The sequence below is a fragment of the Lycium barbarum genome, chromosome 2 (assembly GCF_019175385.1).
Source record: "Lycium barbarum isolate Lr01 chromosome 2, ASM1917538v2, whole genome shotgun sequence".
Classification (NCBI taxonomy): domain Eukaryota; kingdom Viridiplantae; phylum Streptophyta; class Magnoliopsida; order Solanales; family Solanaceae; genus Lycium; species Lycium barbarum.
Genome location: NC_083338.1, coordinates 117,068,267 through 117,078,751, shown reverse-complemented (window position 1 = coordinate 117,078,751; position 10,485 = coordinate 117,068,267).

Genomic DNA, 10,485 nt, shown 5'->3' with positions numbered 1-10,485 from the left:
ATTTTATGAGCATATTCTTGATGGTTCAATATCTACGAGTAAAAGACCCATTTTTGACTGCATACACAGTCAAGATCAGTTCTTTGTAGCAGATATTTAGTGTATAGTCGAGGTGGATGCAATACATGAAAGACGTGCTTGGAATCCAAAATCTTCCACGATTTTTTGTCTGATGGGTTGAGAATTGAGATTCATGCAGCCGAGCTCATGGCCAGTATATGAAAGACGTGCTTGGCCTGAAGGAAAATATTTCTCCAAAAATTATTCACTTTGATATGGGGTTTGGTTGCCAAAATGATTTAACGAAACATTTCAAACCAGCATTTTAATAGTGAAAAAGTTCATCAACATAGTATCCCATTTGCTAACATTTACAAATCCTTTACTATATGCTTTTGGTAAGCTCCATTCCAGGCCATAAAGTTTATTACCTTTGATCTCAGTTGGTTAGGTGTTTCCCCAGCAATCTGCCCAGATTTTTTAGAGGCTTCATAAGTGTAGTTCGGTCAAAGATTTCAAAGTTCAGATGTCATCATGTTTATTTTATATTTGACTCCCAAAACAGATTTTCAGTGTTTTTTATTTATTTTTAAAATACACTTTTTTAGGATTTTAAGAAAGATAATTTATTTGGTATTACACGATGACTTGCTTGATAGAATAGAAAAAATATATTAGAAGGTTCGCTCAATAAAGTTAAGGTACCGGGTTTCGGTTACGGCTCAATCATAAATTGGGCCGTGACATATTATTTCTAAAAATATAATGTTAAATAATTATAGAATTGTAACTAATATTGTAAAAGTAATTGATATATAGGTTCAAATAAATAATGTTTTAGTTAAATTAATTGATAATTTTTTTTAATTAAGCACACATTTTGCGAGAACATCATGGACTACATATTTGACAAAACATTAATATCTGTAACCATAATTTCATAACATTATTCAAATATTTTATTAAAAAATAATTTATCAATTCTGACATCACTGAGTATGAGTCAAGTTTGTCTATAACCTCATTCAATAAGAAATTCAACCTTTAATGACACCACTTAGTATAAGTCAATTTTGTGTATAAGCTCATTCAATCAGAAAATTTTAACTTTAATAACATCACTTATTATAAGACAAGCTTATAAATGACTCATTCTTTCTAGGCTGAATACATATGCAGCCTCTTAACTTTGACTGAAATTTTCATTTAGATACTCGTACTAAGAATTGTTCCTATTAACCGCCTGAACGGCTTAACCTAAGTCAATGTGTGCCTAGTCAACACATAATTGAAAATCACTCAACAAAACACGTGGTGACATAGCAAATATGACAAATCGATATGTGACACCTGGAATTTTAAAAAAAAAAATCTCTCTTTACGACTTTTGATTTTTATTGAATGTTGTAGATTTTTCTTGATAAGAGGGATGATTCTCAGTTTTTTATCCGATTTGACCATCTGAATTCTTTATTTCTGCTTCATCCCATGGATCTTATGTATTAAATGCTTTAATTCCTATGTATTAAATGTTTTAATTGAAGGTTCTGCAAGTTGTGCTTACAGAGAACTCAAAGAGATGAAAACATAAATGTAAGGAAGAGACATTTCAAGAAAAAGTTACTAATGATCCGTTAACCAATTTCTGGCAACAGCAAGCCAATGAACAAATTTTAGTATAAAGAATCCAACGACAATTACTTGCAAAGCAACCTTAAATAATAAATTCCTTAGGATGAAAAAAAAGGCGCTGATGCATCTTTAGTTTACAATAAGGAAAAATGAACTTGGGGAATTTGAACATGACAAATTGAATTCATTCTTTTCCGCTTTATATCCACCATCCGTCACCTTTAGATGCATAGGAACATGACAAATTGAATTCATTCTTTTCCGCTTTATATCCACCATCCGTCACCTTTAGATGCATAGGCAACTTAGTGAATATGTGCCAAATACAATATAGGTGAATTGTGTTTTCAAACACCACACTAACACCTACCTTAATGCTTTCACATTGGTCAGTCAAGATAGCCTTTGGAGCAACATTATTCATGGATTTTTTCCGTTTGCTAAAAATAATCTTATATTGTTCAGCGTCCTCACTTGTAAGAAGAGCACATCCCAAAAGGATAGACTGGTCGTGATGATTAATACCAACAAAAGAAGCAAATGGCATGTTATATATATTCACAAGATAAGTTGTATCGAAGCGTATTACATCACCGAACTCCTCATATGCATATTTATAGTGTGAGTGAACCCATACGATGCTCTGCATCCTACCAGCACCATCCATGTCCATGAAGTAGTAAAATTCACCATCATTTATCTGCATGTCACTAAAGAACTGACATAAAGCGTTTGCATCACCTCCTAGCATTTGCAACCTCCTTTGTTGTTCAATATAATTTCTACAGTCCTTTGAGATACTGTTACGCCCCGTATTTTTATACATTGGGACAACCCGGATTAATTATGATAATTTAGAGCCAAGACTATTCCGGGATTCGAAGTCGGGACTTTTGACCTTTGATTTTATTTCGAGGCATAAGTTATATATGGAATTGTTGGCATTGAACACTTAGGAAAAATTTGGGACCACAATTCATAAATTGGAATTAAAATGTTGTGCAAAAAAATAAAAAATAAAAAATAAATTCCTTGGTGGCCATGTAAATGGGAATTGGTCCCACACATTGTGTGGCCAATTTTAATTGGTCCACTCCATGTGTGGGCCAAGGACACTTGGACAACAACTATATGAGCCTAAAGTATGACCAAGTAGTCATCTTTTCCCCATTGCAAGACTTAGAAAAAAAAAATCAAGGAGTTGAAGACCACCTTCAACACCCCTCTCGGCTACAAACCAAGAAAAACCAAATCCAAATCAAGCCACCCCAAAATTATTTCCTTGGTATAAATCAACTATTTAGAAGTCCCTAAGTAACGTGGAAGAGTTGTTTGGGTCATCCAACCACTAGTTGTGCCCAATTGCAAACCCTAACTATTGAAGGAAGTGAAGAAGGAAGGTAAGCATTCATTATGTTTTTGTGTTATGAAGGTTATATTCATGTTGTAGTATCTTATAGTGGTTGGAAATCATGAAATATAGTATGATTGGGAGTGGGTCGTGTGATGGGTGTTGTTGTGTTGTGATTGAAATTATGAATTAATGTTTAGTTAGTTGATTGGGATCATTGTAAGGTGAAGAACAATTGAGAATCCTCCATATATGTGTATATATAGTGTTGATTGAAATGGGTCACATTATATGACGATGAACGAATGAACGTCGCTTAATGTTTTAATCGCCGTCACTATGAATCTTATGTTGGAAATGAATGTTTGTTGACTCAAAATGATGTTGTTAATGTGCGGACTGTTTTTGGAGGTTATTGTATATTTATTGTAATTGGTATATTGATGAGATAGCATTGTTAGAATGTAATTTGAGGATACAAACCATGATTTGGAAATGAAGAAATTTTTTTTTTTAAAGGGCTGTCTCGGTTGGGGCTGTTTTCGGCCAGCTTGGAAAAAAAAAATCGGGTTGTTGGAAATGTGGTATGAATTGCTTAGAATGCCCTTGAATGTTGTTAGTATGGGTTTGGGTTAATAATCAAATGTACGAACGATATTGTGGTTGTTTTTGTTGATTTTGAGCGAGTTAAATTCTCGGGGTAGCCTATTTACAGGGGAAATGCTGCCCGGATTTCTGTAGAATTAAGGGCGAAATTGGAATTTAATGCCCAAAAAGTCTTTAGCTAATGTTTGGCATTTTATGGCTTGTTTGTAGACCTTGGGCATCCCGAATCATAGTTTGGACTTAGCTTGAGTTGGATCATATTGGAGAGCGTTTGAGGTATGTAAAGCAACCTTCCTTCTTTTGGCATGCCTTAGTTTCACATAGGCTAGATTGGAGCTTTAAGGGAATTCCAAATTCGATATCCGAGCATGTTATGATCCATATATATATATTCTTTGGCACTCTTATGTATGTTTTTATGAAATATGAACCATGATGTATTTGAAGTAATCGCTTTCCGAAATTCGCATAGAAAATGTTCGCTTTAAGGAATTTTGTAATCTCTGAATGCCATATTTTTCGCATAGAGGCTCGGATCGCTCCAATAATTTTTATAGGAGTTTGCTTGATGTATAATGGGTATGTTTTTCATAGGCAGACTCAGTTCGGGTCTATACTCGTCCGTGGGTCCCGCGACGCCCTTTATGTAAATTCGACAACTTTGAATCAAAAAGTGATAATTATTATTCCGATTTCAAATATGACTATTTTACTTATCCTTCGGATTTATAATAATGATTTTATGCATATGATTCCTCACTACTCCGCTCGTGCCTACTATGATATCGTTCGCCGGTTCCCGGGTCGGTTCTGTTGTCGTGCGCTTTTTGATATATTCCGGTGTTATGCTGTGTTTATGGTTCACCGTGCTCCTTGCTCGAGGGCCGGGTTCCACTTATGTTTGGCGTTATGCTGTGTTTGGCGTTATGCTGTGTTGTGATGTGTGACGGGGATTCGGAGATTTGAAACTTTCTGGTGTTATGCTGTGTTGTGGCGCCATCGACAGGCGGGCGACCACATTTTCCAGTGCCCTATGCATAATTTATACTTTGGAAATAAACATTTTGATATGTATTATTTTCTATATATCTGATTCGATTATTATTCAGATTTATTTCTGTACCTTCTGCTTTGCATACTCAGTACATATTTCGTACTGACCCCCTTCTCCGGGGGCTGCGTTTCATGCCCGCAGGTACAGACGCACAGCCTGGTGATCCACCTGTTTAGGACACCCTTTCTGCTATTCGGAGTGCTCCTCTCTTTCCGGAGCTTATACTTTTGGTATATATATTTATTAGTGCATTTGTATATATTCGTTCATGGGTACGGCGGGGCCCTGTCCCGTCATATGATTCTGTCGGTCTGTTTAGAGGTCTGTGGACATGTTTGTGGGTTAGGGTCTTTCTGTATGAATGTATGTACATGTCGTTTGGGCGATCCCATACGCCGAGGCGGCCGGTCCGCATATGTTGTTTGGGCGACCCTATACGCCGAGGCGGCCGGTCCGCATATGTTTATATATTGCTTGGTTAGCCCTGTGTGGCTTTCGTTGGTATTTTCTGCGTGCAGGGTATATTGGATAGTCCGTAAAACAAAGGAAACTCTGCCGAAATTTTTCTGGAAATTACCTAAATTTGAAATAAAGCCTTGTCGGCTTCCGCCATATACTAGAATGAGTTGATAGAATTTGAGATAATATTTAATAGATGGGTTCGGGTGCCCAGATCGGGCACTAGTCACGGCCTACGGGGTTGGGTCGTGACAGAAGTGGTATCAGAGCGGTTTGTCCTCGGAGTGTCCACAGATCGTGTCTAGTAGAGTCTTGTTTATCGGTGTGTTGTGCACCACATCTATAAACAGGAGGCTACAGGACATTTAGGATGTTGTCTTTTCTTCTGATCTTAGATCGTGCGATAGAACTGTGCTATTAGGATGATTCTGTTTTGATCTGTTGTTGTTTTTCTTTCAGTGATGCCTCCGAAAAAGGCGACGGCCGCCCAGAAGAAAAAGGGCGTAGTAGGAGAGACCAGCCGGGCTCAGAAGGGTACTCGAACCCTTGCTCAGATGATGCGTGATATTACGTCCCGGCCAGCCGACTCTGCTACGTCTTCATCGTCAGAGGAGTCTGGAGCAGCTTCACCATTAGCTCCAGGGGCTTCAGCTCCCGCGCCTCCAGCTCCTCAGCAAGGGGCGGAGGACAGGACACTGAGAGAGGCTGTGCAGTTATTGACCACTCTGGTAGCGGGACAGGCTCGCAGACGCGGGCGGAGAGATGATGATGATGACGATAGGCGTGACAGCCTGAGGGTTCGAGAGTTTCTATTATGTGGCCCTCCAGAGTTTTACGGGTCTAAGCCCGACGAGGACCCCCATGACTTTATTCGGGGGATGCGGCGCTCACTAGATTTGGTCAGGGCTTCAGAGACTGAGTCTGTTGAGTTGGCTTCGCATAGACTACGGGATGTTGCTGCTCACTGGTATGAGTCCTGGGAGCTATCCAGGGGTGAGGGTGCTACCCCAGCTACTTGGGACGAGTTCGTGACTGCTTTCACTCACCACTTTTTGCCCCCAGAGTTACGGCGAGCGCGGGTTGACCGATTTTTGCATCTGCAGCAGAGTGGTCGGAGCGTCCGTGAGTATAATATGGAGTTTGATTCTTTGGCCCGGTATGCACCTGCCATAGTAGCAGATATGGCCGATCGGATGCACAGATACGTGATGGGGTTAGACCGCTATTTGATTGATGGCTGTATGGCGGTGGCATTGCAGGCAGACATGGATATTGCCCGACTACAGGCTTATGCCCTGGGTATGGAGGACCGACATAGAGCTGATTATTCTAGCAGAGATCGGGACAGGAGGCCGCCCAAGAGGGCCAGATTCGCAGGTTATTCTGGAGATTCTCGAGGCGGACAGCCTCAGCAGCAGCAGTCAGGCAGACATCCTCCTCCGTCAGGCCGGGGTACACCCCCACAGTTTACCGGCAGGAGATCTGAGGGTGTCGGATATTCAGGGGCAGGCCCGAGCTCCAGGGCTTCAGGTTCACAGTTGAACAGAGGTTCCAGCAGTTAGATGAGGCCACCCAGACCTTTGTGTTCCTACTGTGGGAGACAGCACCCGGGAGAGTGTTTCCGAGCTACGGGTGCATGCTTTGTGTGCGGCCGTCAGGGCCATCAGATGAGAGACTGTCCGGCTAGAGGTGGTACAGGCAGTTCAGCTCAGTCTACCGGGTCAGCCGGTGGTTCATCTTCAGCCTCGGTGGCGATGCGCCCTGCGGGGCGAGGTACTCCAGCACCAGCAGGCCGCGGCAGGGGTCGTGGCGGAGCTTCGGGTTCTAGCGGTCCTTCGAACCGCATTTATGCCTTAGCCAGCAGACAGAACCAGGAGGCTTCGCCTAATGTCGTCACAGGTATATTACTGGTTTTCTCTCGTGATGTGTATGCATTGATTGATCCTGGTTCTACATTATCATTTATATCTCCACTCGTTGCTGATAAAATTGGGATAGAATCCGAACCGATAGAGCCTTTTGAGGTAGCTACACCAGTAGGGGATTCTGTTATAGCAGTCAGATTTATAGAGATTGTTCCGTGATTATCTGTGGCCGCTGCACTAAGGCGGATTTGGTAGAGTTAGATATGATCGAGTTTGACGTGATTATGGGTATGGATTGGCTAGCTTCTTGCTATGCTAATGTTGATTGTCAAAAGAAGATAGTCCGATTCCAATTCCCAGGGGAGCCAGTTATAGAGTGGGCAGGTAATACAGTATCGCCGAGGGGTAAGTTTATTTCATACCTCAAGGCTGAGAAAATGATCAGAAAGGGGTATATTTATCATCTGGTCCGTGTTCATGATTTAGAGGCAGAGGCACCGACTCTTCAGTCAGTCCCAGTGGTTAATGAATTTGTAGATGTATTCCCAGATGAGCTTCCGGGTCTACCTCCCGAACGGGAGATAGAGTTTGCTATTGATCTGTTGCCAGACACTCAGCCTATCTCTATTCCTCCGTACAGAATGGCACCTGCAGAATTAAAAGAATTGAAAGAGCAGCTGAGAGATTTATTGGAGAAGGGTTTCATTCGGCCTAGTGCGTCACCCTGGGGAGCTCCAGTATTATTTGTGAGGAAGAAAGACGGCTCGCTGCGGATGTGCATTGATTATCGGCAGTTGAATAAGGTAACCATCAAGAATAAATATCCCCTCCCCAGGATTGATGATTTGTTTGATCAGCTGCAGGGTGCCAGGTACTTCTCGAAGATAGACCTGCGATCGGGTTACCATCAGGTACGGGTACGAGAGGCTGATATTCCCAAGACAGCATTCAGGACCCGATATGGGCACTATGAGTTCAGAGTTATGTCTTTTGGGCTGACAAATGCCCCAGCAGTATTTATGGACCTGATGAATCGGGTATTCAGACCGTTCTTGGATATGTTTGTGATCGTATTTATCGATGATATTCTGGTGTATTCTCGGTCAGAAGCAGAGCATGCAGACCATTTGAGGACGGTACTTGGCACACTTCGGCACCAGGAATTATATGCTAAATTTTCTAAGTGTGAATTCTGGTTATCTTCAGTGGCATTTCTGGGACATATTATTGGGGTTGATGGCGTCCGGGTGGATACCCAGAAGATCGAGGCCGTAAAGAATTGGCCTAGACCTACGACGCCGACAGAGGTGCGTAGCTTTCTGGGATTGGCTGGTTATTATCGGAGATTCGTGGAGAAGTTTGCTTCCATTTCAGCGCCTTTGACAAGGCTGACTCAGAAGGGAGCTAAGTTTCAGTGGTCAGATGCTTGCGAGCGTAGCTTCCAGTTGCTGAAAGAGAAGTTGACTACGGCTCCAGTCCTGACTCTTCCGGAGGGTCCAGATGGGTATGTGATTTATTGTGATGCCTCTGGTATTGGTTTGGGATGTGTGTTGATGCAGCACGGCAGGGTGATAGCTTATGCTTCCTGGCAGCTCAGAAAACATGAAAAGAATTATCCTACTCATGATTTGGAGCTGGCCGCGGTCATTCATGCTTTGAAGATGTGGAGACATTATTTATATGAGGCTTTGTATGGCAGGAAGTGTAGATCACCGATCGGTTGGTTTGATGTTGGGGAGACTGAGTTGATTGGCCCAGATGTGGTCCAGCAGGCCGTGGATAAGGTGAAACGTATTCGAGAAAGATTGTTGGCAGCCCAGAGCCGACAGAAATCTTATGCCGATAAGCGACGTCGACCGTTAGAGTTTCAGATTGGCGATTGGGTGTTCCTGAAAGTGTCACCGATGAAAGGTGTTATGCGATTTGGCAAGAAAGGAAAGCTCAGTCCGAGATATATTGGGCCTTATCTGATTATTCGCAAAGTAGGCAAGGTGGCCTACGAATTGGATTTGCCAGCTAACTTGGGAGCGGTTCACCCGGTATTCCATGTTTCCATGCTTCGTAAGTGTATTGGTGACCCTTCCAGAATTTTTCCTTCAGATGAGATACAGGTCACAGAGGAGCTATCTTACGAGGAGCAGCCTATAGTCATATTGGATCGTCAGGTGAGAAAGTTGCGGAATAAAGATGTGGCTTCGGTTAAAGTGCTGTGGCGGAATAATAACCGCGAAGAAATGACCTGGGAGGCTGAGGAGCAGATGAAGGAAAAGTATCCTCACTTATTCCCAGTACCTTCAGGTAATTCAAATTCTTTGTCTGACTATGTTGATTTATGAATGATTTGTATATGATGGCTATAAAAGCAACTCCCCCGGATTTGAGTAAGATCCGTAGAACTAATTCAACATTCGAGGACGAATGTTCTTAAGGGGGGGAGGATGTTACGCCCCGTATTTTTATACATTGGGACAACCCGGATTAATTATGATAATTTAGAGCCAAGACTATTCCGGGATTCGAAGTCGGGACTTTTGACCTTTGATTTTATTTCGAGGCATAAGTTATATATGGAATTGTTGGCATTGAACACTTAGGAAAAATTTGGGACCACAATTCATAAATTGGAATTAAAATGTTGTGCAAAAAAATAAAAAATAAAAAATAAATTCCTTGGTGGCCATGTAAATGGGAATTGGTCCCACACATTGTGTGGCCAATTTTAATTGGTCCACTCCATGTGTGGGCCAAGGACACTTGGACAACAACTATATGAGCCTAAAGTATGACCAAGTAGTCATCTTTTCCCCATTGCAAGACTTAGAAAAAAAAAATCAAGGAGTTGAAGACCACCTTCAACACCCCTCTCGGCTACAAACCAAGAAAAACCAAATCCAAATCAAGCCACCCCAAAATTATTTCCTTGGTATAAATCAACTATTTAGAAGTCCCTAAGTAACGTGGAAGAGTTGTTTGGGTCATCCAACCACTAGTTGTGCCCAATTGCAAACCCTAACTATTGAAGGAAGTGAAGAAGGAAGGTAAGCATTCATTATGTTTTTGTGTTATGAAGGTTATATTCATGTTGTAGTATCTTATAGTGGTTGGAAATCATGAAATATAGTATGATTGGGAGTGGGTCGTGTGATGGGTGTTGTTGTGTTGTGATTGAAATTATGAATTAATGTTTAGTTAGTTGATTGGGATCATTGTAAGGTGAAGAACAATTGAGAATCCTCCATATATGTGTATATATAGTGTTGATTGAAATGGGTCACATTATATGACGATGAACGAATGAACGTCGCTTAATGTTTTAATCGCCGTCGCTATGAATCTTATGTTGGAAATGAATGTTTGTTGACTCAAAATGATGTTGTTAATGTGCAGACTGTTTTTGGAGGTTATTGTATATTTATTGTAATTGGTATATTGATGAGATAGCATTGTTAGAATGTAATTTGAGGATACAAACCATGATTTGGAAATGAAGAAAAAATTTTTTTTTAAAGGGCTGTCTC